The sequence below is a fragment of the Macaca fascicularis genome, chromosome 6 (genome assembly GCF_037993035.2).
Source record: "Macaca fascicularis isolate 582-1 chromosome 6, T2T-MFA8v1.1".
NCBI lineage: Eukaryota > Metazoa > Chordata > Mammalia > Primates > Cercopithecidae > Macaca > Macaca fascicularis.
Window position 1 is genome coordinate 111,402,807 of NC_088380.1, and position 14,905 is coordinate 111,417,711.

The 14,905-nt window shown below is 34.3% G+C and overlaps 1 long non-coding RNA gene across 1 annotated transcript in view; it reads right to left on the minus strand.

Annotated features, from left to right (window-relative positions):
- LOC135971135 (uncharacterized) overlaps positions 1 to 14,905 on the minus strand; it is a 105,384-nt gene that overhangs the window by 74,450 nt on the left and 16,029 nt on the right. Inside the window, exon 2 of the long non-coding RNA XR_010587216.1 lies at positions 12,293 to 12,359. This is a non-coding gene — a long non-coding RNA (uncharacterized lncRNA). The remainder of the gene's footprint in view (positions 1 to 12,292; positions 12,360 to 14,905) is intronic.

Consider the following 14,905-nt stretch of genomic DNA (forward strand, 5'->3'; position numbering starts at 1 on the left):
TGAAGCAGGAAAATATTTTTCTAGTGCATAAAGCCAATCAATGAGCGGTAAATACATTATCACCATAATACTATATCGTTGATAATGTTATAAAAATAGAGCAATGAAGGGAGATACAGAGTGTTGCAGGTGGGAAGAGAGTCATAACCTCACAAGAAAGACTGCTGAAGGACTCTTGGAGAGGTTGCACTTTAGAAAAGACCTACTGTTAGTAAAGAAATAAAGCATTCAAATGTATCAGGGAGAATATTCTAGATAATAAAAAGTGAATAAAAAGGTGTAAGTTTAAAACAAGCTTGCATGTTCATAGAACATCAAAGAGTGGCAAGAAGTCAAATTGGTTGCAAACACTTGGGAAAGGGGAAGACTGGTGAGGTGATTAGGTATGAGAGCCTTAAGGATGGGAGGAACAGGTGGGTAAGGAACTTGTAGGTTTTTAGGAAGACTGAGTTTGACTCTGACTGTTGTAAGAAGAAATAAAAAAGTTAGTATGTTAGCATTATTTTGCTACCTAATAAATTACTGCACACGTAGAGTCTTGAGACACCTATTTATCATTCAATTATTTTTTCACAATTTTGTAGGTCAGCAGTTGAAGCATGGTGTGACTGAGTTTGCTGCTCAGGGTATCACAGGACCGATATCAAGGCTTTGGCCAGGCTCTAGGAATGAATTCATTCATAAGCTTCTTCAGGTTATTGCCCAAATTTAGTCCCTGTGGATATAAGATTGAGGTCCCATATTGTTGTTGGATCTAAGTTGGGCTCTGCTTCCAGGTGCTAGAGGCTGCCTGCGTTCCTTTCCATGCAGCTTCCTTCATCTTCCAAGCTGAAAATTGATAATATTCCACGTATCAAATCCTCTCACTCTTCAAATTTCTCTTAAGAGGAAGAAGCTGGCCCTTTTAAGTGCTTACCTAATTAAATCAGGCCCACCCCTGATAATCTAATTTTAACTGATTTGGGACCTTAATCACACCTGCCAAACTCCTTCAACGAATCCCCTAGATTAGTGTTTGATTGAGTTATTGGGAGAAGATCTGCATATGGTAAGAGCTAGGAATCTTGGGGTCATCTTCAAATTCTGCCTACCAAAGTTAGAGTGACATTATTTGACTTATATTTTAACTGGCTGTTCAGTTAAGACGACTCTAAAAGAGGGCTAGTGAAGAAAAAGAAAGAAGAGGAAGCTATTGCCATTGTCTAGGAGAGGGGTGATTGATGGTAGTTTGTAACCATAAATTTGGTCACAAATATCAGATTCTTAATATATTTTTGAAAATATAAAGGATAAAATTATTTGTTTGCCTAGATCTGTAGTATAAAAAGAAGAGAGTTGTTAATAATGACACCAAGGGTTTTGGCCCAAGCAGGAAGAGGAAGATAAATTTCATTGACTGGGATTGGGCTGGAGAGGGGGGCTATGGGGAGGTAGACTGGGGCTGGAAGATCAAGAATTCAGTTATGAATATGACAATTTAATGACTTCTATTAGACATCTGTAGATGTCAAATAGATCAGTATATGTATCTGGAGTTCAGCAGAATGAACTGTAGATGTCAAATAGATCAGTATATGTATCTGGAGTTCAGCAGAATGACATAGAACCAAAACATAAATTTGGGAGTCTCTAAAGAAGAGTATATTTGAGGCTAGAGAGGATGATCTCACCAACAAGCTTCTCTGTTTGTTTCTTTAGATATATTGCAATCTTCTCTCCTATGCTTTGTGCTCCTTGAGGCGAAAGCCTATGGACCGCATTTGAGGCTTCCAGTTGAATTTGGTTATCGAGAAGAATTGGTAGGAAACAGACACTTGAGAGAAAGTTTAGGGTAATAATTGCCTCACTGTCAGCTCTGTCTCTACCTCACCATGGGTCTAGTTGTGCCTGTGTTTCTCTATACAGTATTATTTCACCCATGCAGACATAAATTTTCATAATATCATCGATAGTAGTAAGTTGTGGCAAAATAATTATGAAGTACTAATATTTGTTCCTTTGTTTTCAATATAATTCCTTTGCAATTTTTGATAATAGCAAGATTTATCTACTGCCTTGCGAAATTCCTGAAATTTTAACAATCAGCTTTTGTTAACCAGCATGAGCTACCTTAAGCACACCACTGACCATTTCCATGGCTCCAGCACTCTGTGGAATCTATTCATACAATTTCCTGCCTTCAGGCCAGGAAGGCTTTCATGCTAGGGCTGGTATCTGCATGCTTCATTATCTATTGGTAATCCCCTTAGCCCTGCCTCTAAATAGTCCTCTTGAATGAATACTTGAGCATGCCTGCCAAAATCAAGACTGATCCAGAGGTGGCATATACATAAAAAGGCATATACATAATCCCAAGTATTAAGCCCTGGGAAATTTCAAAATTAATGGCTGGATGAGATGAGGAGGACCTAGTAGAACATATTGAAAATAAGTGGCCAGAAAAGTAGAACAAAAACAAAAGTTATATTGTATTCTGGAAACTAAGGAAAGGACATAATAATTATTTGCTTTGTCAAATGCTATTATTGTTTCGAGAAAAATGAGGAGTGAAAATCAACCATCGGGTTTAATACCTCAGAGGAAATGATGTACTTGATACGCACAATTTTGGTGAATGGTACTGGAACCATGAAGAAAAGTATATCCACAGGTGAACAGAAAAATGAAGTACAAGATTTTTAAATTTCAACTTCTATTTTAGATTCAAAGGGTATATGTGCAGGTTTGTTATATGAGTATATTGTGTGATGCTGAGGTTAAGCTATAGATGATCCTGTCACCTAAGTAGTCACATAGTACCTGACAGTTTTTTGACCCTTATTTCCCTCCCTTCCTCCCTCCCTCCCTCCCCCTCTTGTAGTCCCCAGAGTCTATTGTTCCTCTCTTTATGTCCATGAGTACCCAATGTTTAACTCCCACTTATAACTGAGAACATGTGGCATTTGGTTTTCTGTTCCTGTGTCAATTCACTTAGGATGATGGCCTCCAGCTGTATTCAGGTAGCTGCAAAGGATACAATTATATTCTTTTTATGACTGCATAGTATTCCATCATGTATATGTACAATTTCTTTATTCAATCCACCATTGTTGGGCATTTATGTCCATGTCTATGCCAATGTGAATAGAGCTGTGATGATACAAGTTTATGCATCTTTTTAGTGAAATGGGATTGCTGGGTCAAATGGTAGTTCTGTTTTAAGTTTGTTGAAATCTCCAAACCGCTTTCCACAGTGGCTGAACTCATTTACATTCCCACCTCTGTAGCCTCACCAGCCTCTGTTAGTTTTGGATTTTTTATAATATCCATCTGGCTGGTGTGAGATGGTATCTCATTGTGGTTTTCATTTGCATTTCTCTAATGATTAGTGATGCTGAGCATTTTTTCATATACTTTTGGGCTGCATGTATGTCTTCTTTCAAGAAATAACTGTTCATGATTTTTGTCCACTTTTTAATGGGGTTGCTTGCCTTTTTTCTTTTTGCATTGTTTAAATTCCTTATAGGTTCTGGATATTAGACATTTGTTGGATACATGGCTTGTGAATATTTTATCCATTCTGTAGGCTGTTTACTCTGTTGATCTTTTTCAATTAATTAATTTATTTATTGCTGTGCTGAAGCTCTTTAGTTTAGCTATGTCCTACTTGTTAATTTTTGTTTTTGTTGCAATTTGTTTTTAAGAACTTGGTCATAACTTCTTTGCCAAGGCCAACATCCAGAATGGTATTTCCTAGGTTTTCTTCTGGGATTCTTATGGTTTGTTGTCTTATACTTAAATCTTTAATCCACCTTGAGTTAATTTTTGTATATGGTGAAAGTTATGGGTCCAATTTCATTCTTCTACATATGGCTAGCTAGCTCTTCTAGGACCATTTAATGATTAGGGAATACTTTCCCCTTTGCTTAGGGCTAATAGAGGTGGCAAGGCCGAGTGTTAGAAGGAGGATAAGAAGAGTGTGGTTGTGGTAGACTGTAAATGATCCCATTCATTCCTTTCTCCTTCTTGCAGGAAGATATACATCTGTAACCCTTTGATGTTAGGCTTCACCGTGTGACTTATACCCCACCATTACCCTACACACACACACACACACACACACACATACACACATACACACACACACACTCCTCTGTAGGAAGATTTAACATTCCTGTCTTGCTTATCTCAGAAGCAATCATATAAGGTAAATGAAACGTGAGCAGAAGTGATGTCTGCCAATTCTTAAAATAACCTTAAATAGTTACTTTTGGCTTGTCAGGTCCCTTTTACTTCTACTACAATACTGCAATTTCCCTGATAGGCTGCTCAGCCAGCCTGTTCTCTAAAACAAGATGATATTCAAGTGATAGCCACTCATGATGGACATGTAGCATCAACTGGATGTTAATCCTTGTTGCTTAGACCTCTGAGATTTGGGAATTGTGTTCTTGTGCTATAATTGTCCTGAGAGATTCTGTCGACTTACCATTTACTCAAAAACTGTACTGATGGATAGATGTATAAAGGTTCGAAAAGCTTGGTCTTATGGCAATTTGTGAGGTTACTATTAAAAAAGTAATAATGGGTATAGCCTACCTCTCCTCAATAATGTTTTGAAATTAACATTAGTCTTAATATTTAACAGTTCAATGAATTGACTTTTAATACTTTCAACACTCATACATCTGTTCTTGTAACCCCGTTTCCACATGTACATCAAATCATCTCTTTTAGAGTTCATTTAGTATGATAGCAATAATTCCAACTACAACTTTCTGACAAGTCTTTTAACCAACAGGCAGGTTATTTTATACAAATTAGCTCTATTATTAAAGTAATTGTGAGACAGAATATTATGTATTATTAGTTATCAAAAGTACAAAAAGGATTCTATTCATAAATACTGAAAATCACTTAGAATGCTACTGCTGTCAAGCAACAGAAGACTTAGGCAAGAAGAACTTCTTTGGGATCTCATCATTGCAAGTTGAGGAACAGAGCTTGCTCCAGGTATGTTTAAAAAGTGGGTTATCCATGTCCTCTGCTATTCTTCCTAAGGCATTTATAAGTATTAGACCATATATTATTTTACTGAGATATAATACTAAATATTGAAATAATCATATTACCATAGTTATTATTAAGGCTATGTATATAATTATTATTTAAAAGACCCTTAGATAGACTCGGGTTTACTTAACTTGCTGTACAATTTGCAAATATATAACTTTTTCCACTAACACAACGGTAAAGCTGTAGTCAATCTCATAACATATTCAGACAATTTTTCTTCTTGTCCTTCTCTTTTACTTGTATTTTCTTATTTAATTAACTTATAAGCTATTCTATTTTAAAATTATCAGTGCTTTGTTAGAGTTAAAAATAAGGGAAATGTCATAAACATACTTACTACTAGATTCTTAATAAAGTGATTATCATTAACATGTTTTGAGGTCCATTCAGGGTACTTATCTTTAATTAGTTCTGTTCATTGGTTTTATATCTGTGGTTAGAAGATTCCTTTGAATGGTATTTATAACTCTTTTGGTGTATCGCACTGTTTTTGAAGCTTAATTCTGCATTTAAGTTGGTGTTACCTCAGGAGGAATAAAGAAATAATGTAAATTTTTAAAAATATAACTCATGAAGAGAATAATTTGTGCATTTGGAAAATGTTTCAGTAGTCCACTCAGGAGGATCATCTGATATTATTTGGTAACATTATAGGTTAATCCATATTTTATGCCCTTTGGATAGAGGGAGTGGTGCAGTTGCCCTTGGAAACATTGTTTACTGACCTGGCATTAGAGAAATCCACTTGGCCTACATTATGGAGTTAGTCCAGCCCTGAAGATATGAAATCATTCAGGTTTCTAAAAAAGAGTAAGAATAGCATTGCCCCTAAGCCCTCATTTCACACATCATCTCTCAAAATAACTTCAGGTTTACAACCTATATTAAATCACATTTATCAGCATTCTTAATATTAGATTCAGGGCATGTTTTGTTTTTGTCGTTGCTGCTATTGCTGTTTTGTTTTAATTACTATGATCAGTACTATAGTGCAATTATCATTTTATTACTGTTTGTATTCAGTCAACTTAAGGAAAGCTAGAGTATGAGTTATTGGCAGCGACTCTTCCTCTTATTACATGAAAATTTTCTAATTTTGCATACAGATTGAATAGTCATCTGTCCCAATTTTCTATCTCCCAATTTCAGTGCAGCCATGCCCTGCATAATGCTCTAGACCACATTTACAATGGTGATTTCCTAAGATTAGAATGCCACATTTCACTGTACATTTTCTATGTTTATACGTGTCTAGATATACACACGCTTACCACTGTGTTACAGTCGCCTACAGTATTCAATACAATAACATGCTATGCAAGTTTGTAGACTAGGAACAATAGGCTATACCATACAGCCTAGGAGTATAATAGGCTGTGACGTCTGGGTTTGTGTAAGTGCAAGCACTCTGTGATGTTCACACAAAGATGAAATCACCTGACAACACATTTCTCAGAATATATCTTTATTGTTAAGTGACACATGACTGTATTTGTAATATCATGGGTTTGAAAACAGTAGGACCCTTCCTAATATTAAAAATAAAAAAGCATATAGTACAGGAAAATAATACCATTTTGATGCATGTAAATCGCTGCAAAGAGTTGAACTGACTCCTCTAATACGTAAGTTATTCCATTTATTAACTGACTTTCTTCTACAACTTCTTGTTTATACATTCATAGTTCTCTTGGCTATCTGATCTTTACCAAAGAAGTGAAGTGTCAGCAGGAATACGTAGTTTTTATGTACTAGGAACTGCCTCATTATCAGTCATCAAGACAGCTGCCTCCTGGTAGACAAAACAATTGAGCAAGATAATAACCCAACTTTGTGGTTGCAGGTACACTTTTTTTTTTTTTTTTAAATATCAGTTATATCAGTACAACTGTGAAGTCAAGTGAGGTCATCAATTGATGCTTATTCAATGTTATGTTATTGTTTGTATCAGGGGTTTTGAGCCACTAGAAGATATTTATATAAGGAAGTGAAGAATTGGCCAACAGAAGAAATGAGTGATGGGAAAATTCCTAAATATTTATAGTCCTATTCTTCATTAATTTCTGTATGATATTAGGTTTAATTTTAATTATAATGGAAACACTGTTAAATCTTTATTCGACTGTAACCAGTTTTAAGAAGAACTAAAAAAAGAGAGAGAAAAAAAGAGATAAAGGCAATAACGTAGGTAAAATAAAAGCTCTAAGGAAAGGAATGTGATTTTTTTTCTATAGAAATAGAAATAGAATTGAGTTCAAACTAGTTGAAAAAAATTTAAGTTTTTACTAATCTTCCAAATACCAGAGAACAGGTTTACATTATAAATACCTAATTGTATAATAGATATTAAGCACATATTGTTTTGAATGAAATATAGTAGTTAGGAGATACATTTTTTTTCCAGAATTTTATAATCTAAATTATAAACACATTTGTTTCTCTATTAGAACTCCTGGAATATAATGAGTAAAATGTTATAAAGTTAATAAATCTATTTTATTACATAAAAATTTATTGACAACTTTAAATTCAAAATTTCAATCTGACCATTCTAAACAGAAGCATATAATTCAATAATTTTTACTTAATTCTTCAGTTAACTCAGTCAAACAGTTGGCTTTCACATTCTACAGGTCCCTAAATGTAGTCTCTCCTTAAAGGACAGTGTAGTGATTTTCTGTTCCTTGCCAATACTCTTCTAAATCAGTATTGGTTTGATTTATCTATTTAGTGAATTGATATACTATTCGATTGAGATGACGAATAAATTCAATTAAAAGGATAAACCAGTTTTGCATAATGAGTGATGACTAAGAATCAAATATTTCATAGCCATATGGTTTATTGGAAATGCTCACTAGATAACATAAGCTAGAAAGAACATCATATTATACTGCTAAATTCAGTTAAGCTTGCTTCAGTTCGGAAAGAAGGTAAGCTTTTTCCAGTCACAATATAGCTATTTTATAAACAAATTCTTAAATTATACTGAAATTTGGTTTTCAGTTTTATAATTCATTTTTTAATCAAATATCATGAAATACAGTTAAATATTTATAATTAAGATTAATAAGCATACATGTTGATAAATACTATTTATAATTATATTCTTTTCTAATATGATTTCATGAAGAAACAATCTATTTTATAATTAATTATCTCAAAAGTCTATTTAAGAAAATAGTTCCTATATAAAAGGAATATCTTAAATTTTACATAGTAAAAAAATGTACAGGCAACCTACAGAATGGGAGAAAATTTTTGCAATCTACTCATCTGACAAAGGGCTAATATCCAGAACCTACAAAGAACTCAAACAAATGTACAAGAAAAAAACAAACAACCCCATCAAAAAGTGGGCAAAGGATATGAACAGACATTTCTCAAAAGAAGACATTCATACAGCCAACAGACACATGAAAAAATGCTCATCATCACTGGCCATCAGAGAAATGCAAATCAAAACCACAATGAGATACCATCTCACACCAGTTAGAATGGCGATCATTAAAAAGTCAGGGAACAACAGGTGCTGGAGAGGATGTGGAGAAATAGGAACACTTTTACACTGTTGGTCGGATTGTAAACTAGTTCAACCATTATGGAAAACAGTATGGCGATTCCTCAAAGATCTAGAACTAGATGTACCATATGACCCAGCCATCCCATCACTGGGTATATACCCAAAGGATTATAAATCATGCTGCTATAAAGACACATGCACACATATGTTTATTGCGGCACTATTCACAATAGCAAAGACTTGGAATCAACCCAAATGTCCATCAGTGACAGACTGGATTAAGAAAATGTGGCACATATACACCATGGAATACTATGCAGCCATCAAAAAGGATGAGTTTGTGTCCTTTGTAGGGACATGGATGCAGCTGGAAACCATCATTCTTAGCAAACTATCACAAGAACAGAAAACCAAACACCGCATGTTCTCACTCATAGGTGGGAACTGAACAATGAGATCACTTGGACTTGGGAAGGGGAACATCACACACTGGGGCCTATCATGGGGAGGGGGGAAGGGGGAGGGATTGCTTTGGGAGTTATATCTGATGTAAATGACGAGTTGATGGGTGCTGACGAGTTGATGGGTGCTGACGAGTTGATGGGTGCAGCACAGCAACATGGCACAAGTATACATATGTAACAAACCTGCACGTTATGCACATGTACCCTACAACTTAAAGTATAATAATAATAATAAATACATAAAAATAAAAAATAAAAAATAAAAATGTACAAATTCACTGTGTGTGTGTGTGTGTGTGTGTGTGTGTGTTTCCCACGTAGGAAAAGTTTAATTGCATAATAGTGTAATGGGTGATTGAGGTTTGTTTCTTTTATTTTTTGTCATTTTTTCCAAAAAAGAATTTTTTATATTTAGAGTCCTGATTTTAGGTATATTTATGGTCCTGATTTCATAAATCATCAGAATGGACTGGAAAATTGTACAAAAATATGTATTATTATTATTTTTATGAGAGAAAGTATTTTAAAAACTGATGTCATTGAATAACTTTGAGGAAAATACTTTAAAATAATATTTTATCTATTCTTTTATGGAGGAGTTAAACTTTTGAGAAGTTCAAATTTGATGTTTTCTTTGTTACAGGAATACCTCTCTATTGAAATACAAAGCTCAATCCAATAATATTAGGTAAGAGCTCCAGAAACCTTGCCTTCTCTCAACATCTGCAGCTATGGGACTCAGGATTTACTCAGTCATTCTTCTTTCCCTTAGGTGACAGGAAGCCCAGCATCATAGGTCATATTTTATTCCCTTGACTATGATCCCCATATGATGCTATATACTATATCCATCTCACCTCTCCATTTTCTTAAGTTCCATTGCGTTATGATAAACTTAAGGTCAATAATAAAAACATCCCTAATCTATAAACTCTTCTGTGAATATTTCCTTCATTTTCTTCCTCTAGCTTCAGTCTCATTTCATAAGCTTTCTATAATCCACCACATCTCTTTGTTCTAGTCTTCTGTAACCTACCCAGTCTCTTCTCTTCATTTCTTAAGTATTTTGTGTACCTGGATCACTCTACCTCTCTTCAATAGTACTGCTTTTATCATTCTTGGTGATTTTAATATCCATGTAAATTGTCCTTCCAAGATCTTAAACTTTGTTACATGTTCTAATTTCCTCCAATGAGCTTGCCCTTCACATCCTCAGTCACTCTATTAGCATACCAGTGTATTTCAATCACATTCTCTATTACTCCATTGAAAAGCAACTCCTTAACTCAAAGGGAAGTTTAAACCCACTGAAACAAAAACCTTTTTATTCATCTCACATCTCCTCTCCATAAACTTTATTCCCTTGTTAGCCAACTTCCTTCAATTGTCAATTATTTTGAACATTCTACTGCATACAACCTTTGCTCTGTTGCTTCTCTATCCTTTTGCTGTATTAGTTTATGCCATTCAATCTAGTTATAGCTCATGACATTCCATTTATGTTTTAGTCAGTTGAACTGTCCCTCAAAATAATGCACAATCATGTTAGCAATGGCACTTTATATTAATAATTGACCACCAAATGAAAATTTTGATACTTAGTTTATTTTACTTTCTATGAAATATAAAATAGAATTTTGTGTTTTCTGTCATCCTTAAAAGCTGCTATCTCCTTCCTCATCCTCAGTATATGCTGATACTATTTTATTCCACTTCACAAAAAAAAAAAAATGATATGTAAGAGAATTTTCACTTCTTCTAGCTCTTCCTCCTATAATCTACTTAACAATATCCATTGAGAACTGTATACTATGATTTGTGTATGTTACTAAGGAGATACTTTCTACCTATGCTCCTAATTCTTTATCATGCACTCAAAGATATTATTAGTATTTTTCTTTTTATTGCATTAACCCATCAGCAAAAACAAGTCCTTATTTCTCACAACACTCAAACTATGTATTAAACCCTTTTACCCTCTACCTATCATTGTTTTTCTCTTTCACTGGATAGCAACACTCTTCAAAATGTTATGTTTATACTCACTGTCTCCAACTTCTCTTCTCCATTCTCCATTGAACCCCTTTCAGTAAAGAGGGTTCTCATGATACCTTGCCTTAAATATCACAATAGAATTTTATGTAGTTGCTTATTCAAAGGACATTTTCTCATACCTATTAATTATTTTCAGCAGAGATTTCTTCTTCTCCTTGTCTCCCTGCACTCTAACATACCATTCCCACTGGCTATATCAGGATTTCGCCATCTCCTACATATGCCATGATTACTCACCACTTTCAGGCTATGGTCAAGTTAATGAGTAGAACTGAAAATTATTTTCCCATCTTCTCTGACTTTTGAAATATCACCAAACAGTCAAGATACTCATTAAACATAACCTTGTCTGTAAAGACTTTTCTGGTTTCTCACCAAAAAAAGTAATAATTTCACTCTTAAAATATTTGTAGCAGCCTATTTATGTAACAATCAATTTGAATATACATATTTCCTTTAATAGACAGAGAGTTTCCTGAGGACAGAGCCATTGTGTTATTAATTTGGATTTTTTTAACTTCCTAGACCAAGATGTAACTCATTTATGTGCTTAGCATATGTTTTGGATGGAATTTAGAATTGAATGGTGAGATGACAAATTTTCTAGCAGCATTGTTGTTTTGTATAGCTTCCTATAGAGAATCTAGATACATGAAATATACTTATTAACTTTACCTCTAGACATATATATTAGATCAAAATCCAGATCAAACACATGAGCAGAAGATATCTTGTTAGAAAAGGTGACATATTCATTATTAGTCCTCCAAATTGTTAGTCTAATGGTTTAAAAGCAAATGAGCACGTCTCTTTGTGACTGTGTCAATGACAGGGCCACATCCTTAAGCAGGGTTTGAATCAGTATTTCTTTGTTAAAGATAACAGGAAAAGATTTTCTCACCTTTAGTATTAAAAACTTTTTAGTTTAAAAGCTTGTCTCTGTTTAGTTTCTTTAAAATACACATACACATATATACATGTATACATACATATATACATATATGTACACACACATAAAGGAGGAATATATTGCCACATAAATATGGAAATCACGACATAAGTGTGGCCTATTACAAACTTAAATTTTAATACAATATTAATGATATAAGCATTGTATTAGTCTGCTTTCATGCTGCTCATAAAGACATACCTGAGACTGGGCAATTTACAAAGGAAGAGGTTTAATTGGACTTACAGTTCCACATGGCTGAGGAAGCCTCACAATCATGGTGGAAGACAAGGAGGAGCAAGTCACATCTTACCTGGATGGCAGAAGGCAGAGAGAGAGAGAACTTGTTCAGGGAAGCTCCACTTTTCAAAACCATCAGATCTTGTGAGACTTATTCACTATCATGAGAACAGCATGGGAAAGACTTGCTCCCATGATTCAATTACCTTACACCTGGCCCCTCCTACAACACGTGGGAATTTAAGATGAAATTTGTGTGGGGGACACAACCAAACCATATCAAGCATATTCTCAGAGCTCCCTTCAGGTCACATAGTTTCAGCAGCTAAGATATCTTTCTTTATATTAATTGAAGACTTTTTAAATTTCCCACAGTACTCATTTTTTTTTATTTCTTTTTTTTTTTTTTAATTTTTCTGGTCAAGTAGCCAAAAAGAACACTTCTGAAAAAAAAGATCCAGACTGCTAATGTATAATATTGCAGAGTAAGAATAAAATTGTTCATCTTAATTCTGGCAGATGAAAAGGAACTCAGAGACCACCATTTCTCAAATATAAATATAAATCTCTATGATCATTAGTCTGAGATAGAATTATCAAGGCTACAAGTAAAGAATATATCTGACTAATATTTCTGAATATATCTGTTTGTAACTCTAGAATTCCAAATTTATTGGTTATTAAGCTCTTACTATGTCACTACATCTAGGTATAGTGTCTCTCCTTCCCTAGCTCCCAACTACCTGAAAACAAATAAATAAATAAAATAAATAAAAAACTAAACAGTAGCCAGAGCCTTCTGCAATCATACATGTCATTTTCTGACTCTACCAAACATCAAGGCAAGCTTATCATTATGGTTTCATTCCATATAACCTTCCCATATTCCATCCAAATAGTGTAAGCTATCCATAAGACAGCACCTTTCTTTGTACAATTGACATGACTGATATTATGTTCCTGCAATCTCTATACATCTATCTCTATCGGACTATCATTTTCACACATAAATGTTTGATTTTCCCCCACAACCTGATAGCACCAGCACAAAGCTTCTCAAACATTAACATGCATAGGACATAACTGTGAATATTGTTTTGAATGCACCTTCTGAATTGCTACATCTGGCATCAGCCCTGGGATTCTTCATTTCTAAGAAGTCACCAAAGGATACCAATACTATTGGTTAGAAGACCATACTTTAAGTAGCATGGTCTAGCAGATTCCATTAGATTCATTTTTAAGAAATTTCTCACCTCATTCTTTGTATCATAATTTTATCCATCCCACTAGATTGCACGCCTGTTGAGGAGAGCGAGACAGCCATTCATTTTTGTGCGTGCGTGCTTTCCTGTCTGTCCACAAAATTATTAGCAAGTATTTTAATTTTAGTAGTTCCTCACTAAATATCATTCACAACTTGAATGGATATTTCAGTGGTATGAATAATTGGGGAAGCCTCAAAACAGGCAACAAACCATCTCATATTTTAGGTTTTATGTGGCTCTCTGTGATGGGAAGAGAGTAGTAATTTATGTTTGTAGGGAATAAAAGGTAATGAAAACAATTTAGTGTGAATAGGTAAATATAGTGTGTCAGAGAGGAAGATAAACAACGAAAAGCAAAACAGCCAGTGGATGTGGAGAGGCATAGCTTTACAATTCGAAGTGACCATATAAAAATGAAATGAACAAGCAAAAACATGACAAAATCATTGGTTTACATATGTCTAGACCCTTTGTAAAATTGGGCGAAAATGTTCATAAAAACTACCACATGTGACTGATTCTGTTCAAGAAAGAACATTGAGTAGTCCTGCTCAGAGAATCATTTATAGGAAAACTGTTTTTAATTTCCTAATAAAATAAACATCAATACCCACAAATACAGTAATTTAAAACAAAAGAAGCAGACAGTGAATTAATGATGTAGAAATTATCCTGAATATAAGCATCGTAAGTATGCTACAGATCTTAACAGCTTTTAATCTGAAATATAGCTGAAGTAAAATGGCTTCCTAAAAATATGAAGGACCTGCTAAGATAAGTCATTTATTTTTCATGGACTGTTGGTGCCAAAACATAAATACTGAGATCATCTCAACCTGCCCAGGGCCTTTGTACTCTATGCCTATGTATGAGTTCCTAACAGAGGACTGGGAATTTGCCAAGCCTCATATAAAACTGTAATGACTTTTAAGGCCACTCAGGCCATTCCATCTACTCGAAAATGAAATTAGGCTTCTTTTTATAGGTTTGAAGCCACCTAAATGTGACCTCTATCTTGCACATCTTTATCCATCAAAATTATCAATACTGTGAGTAGGGGTAGAAAGTTTAGAGTCAGTCACCAGAACATATCATTTGGAAGGTCTTTTATCAAGGTTTCTCAGATAAATTGGTTTTGCAAATGCATTTAGAGTGAAATAATTAACTCTGAGGGTCACAAAGAGAATATATATGTAGGCAATACAAGATTTTATTTCCCTGTCATCCTTTTTTTTTTTCTTTTCCTTTCTGCTCACTTACTAGACACGAAGACAGGTCTTTCATAAGACAGGTAAAGAGACAGATACTCTGTTAAACTAATTAATCAAAGTCAGACTCTGATAATATACAA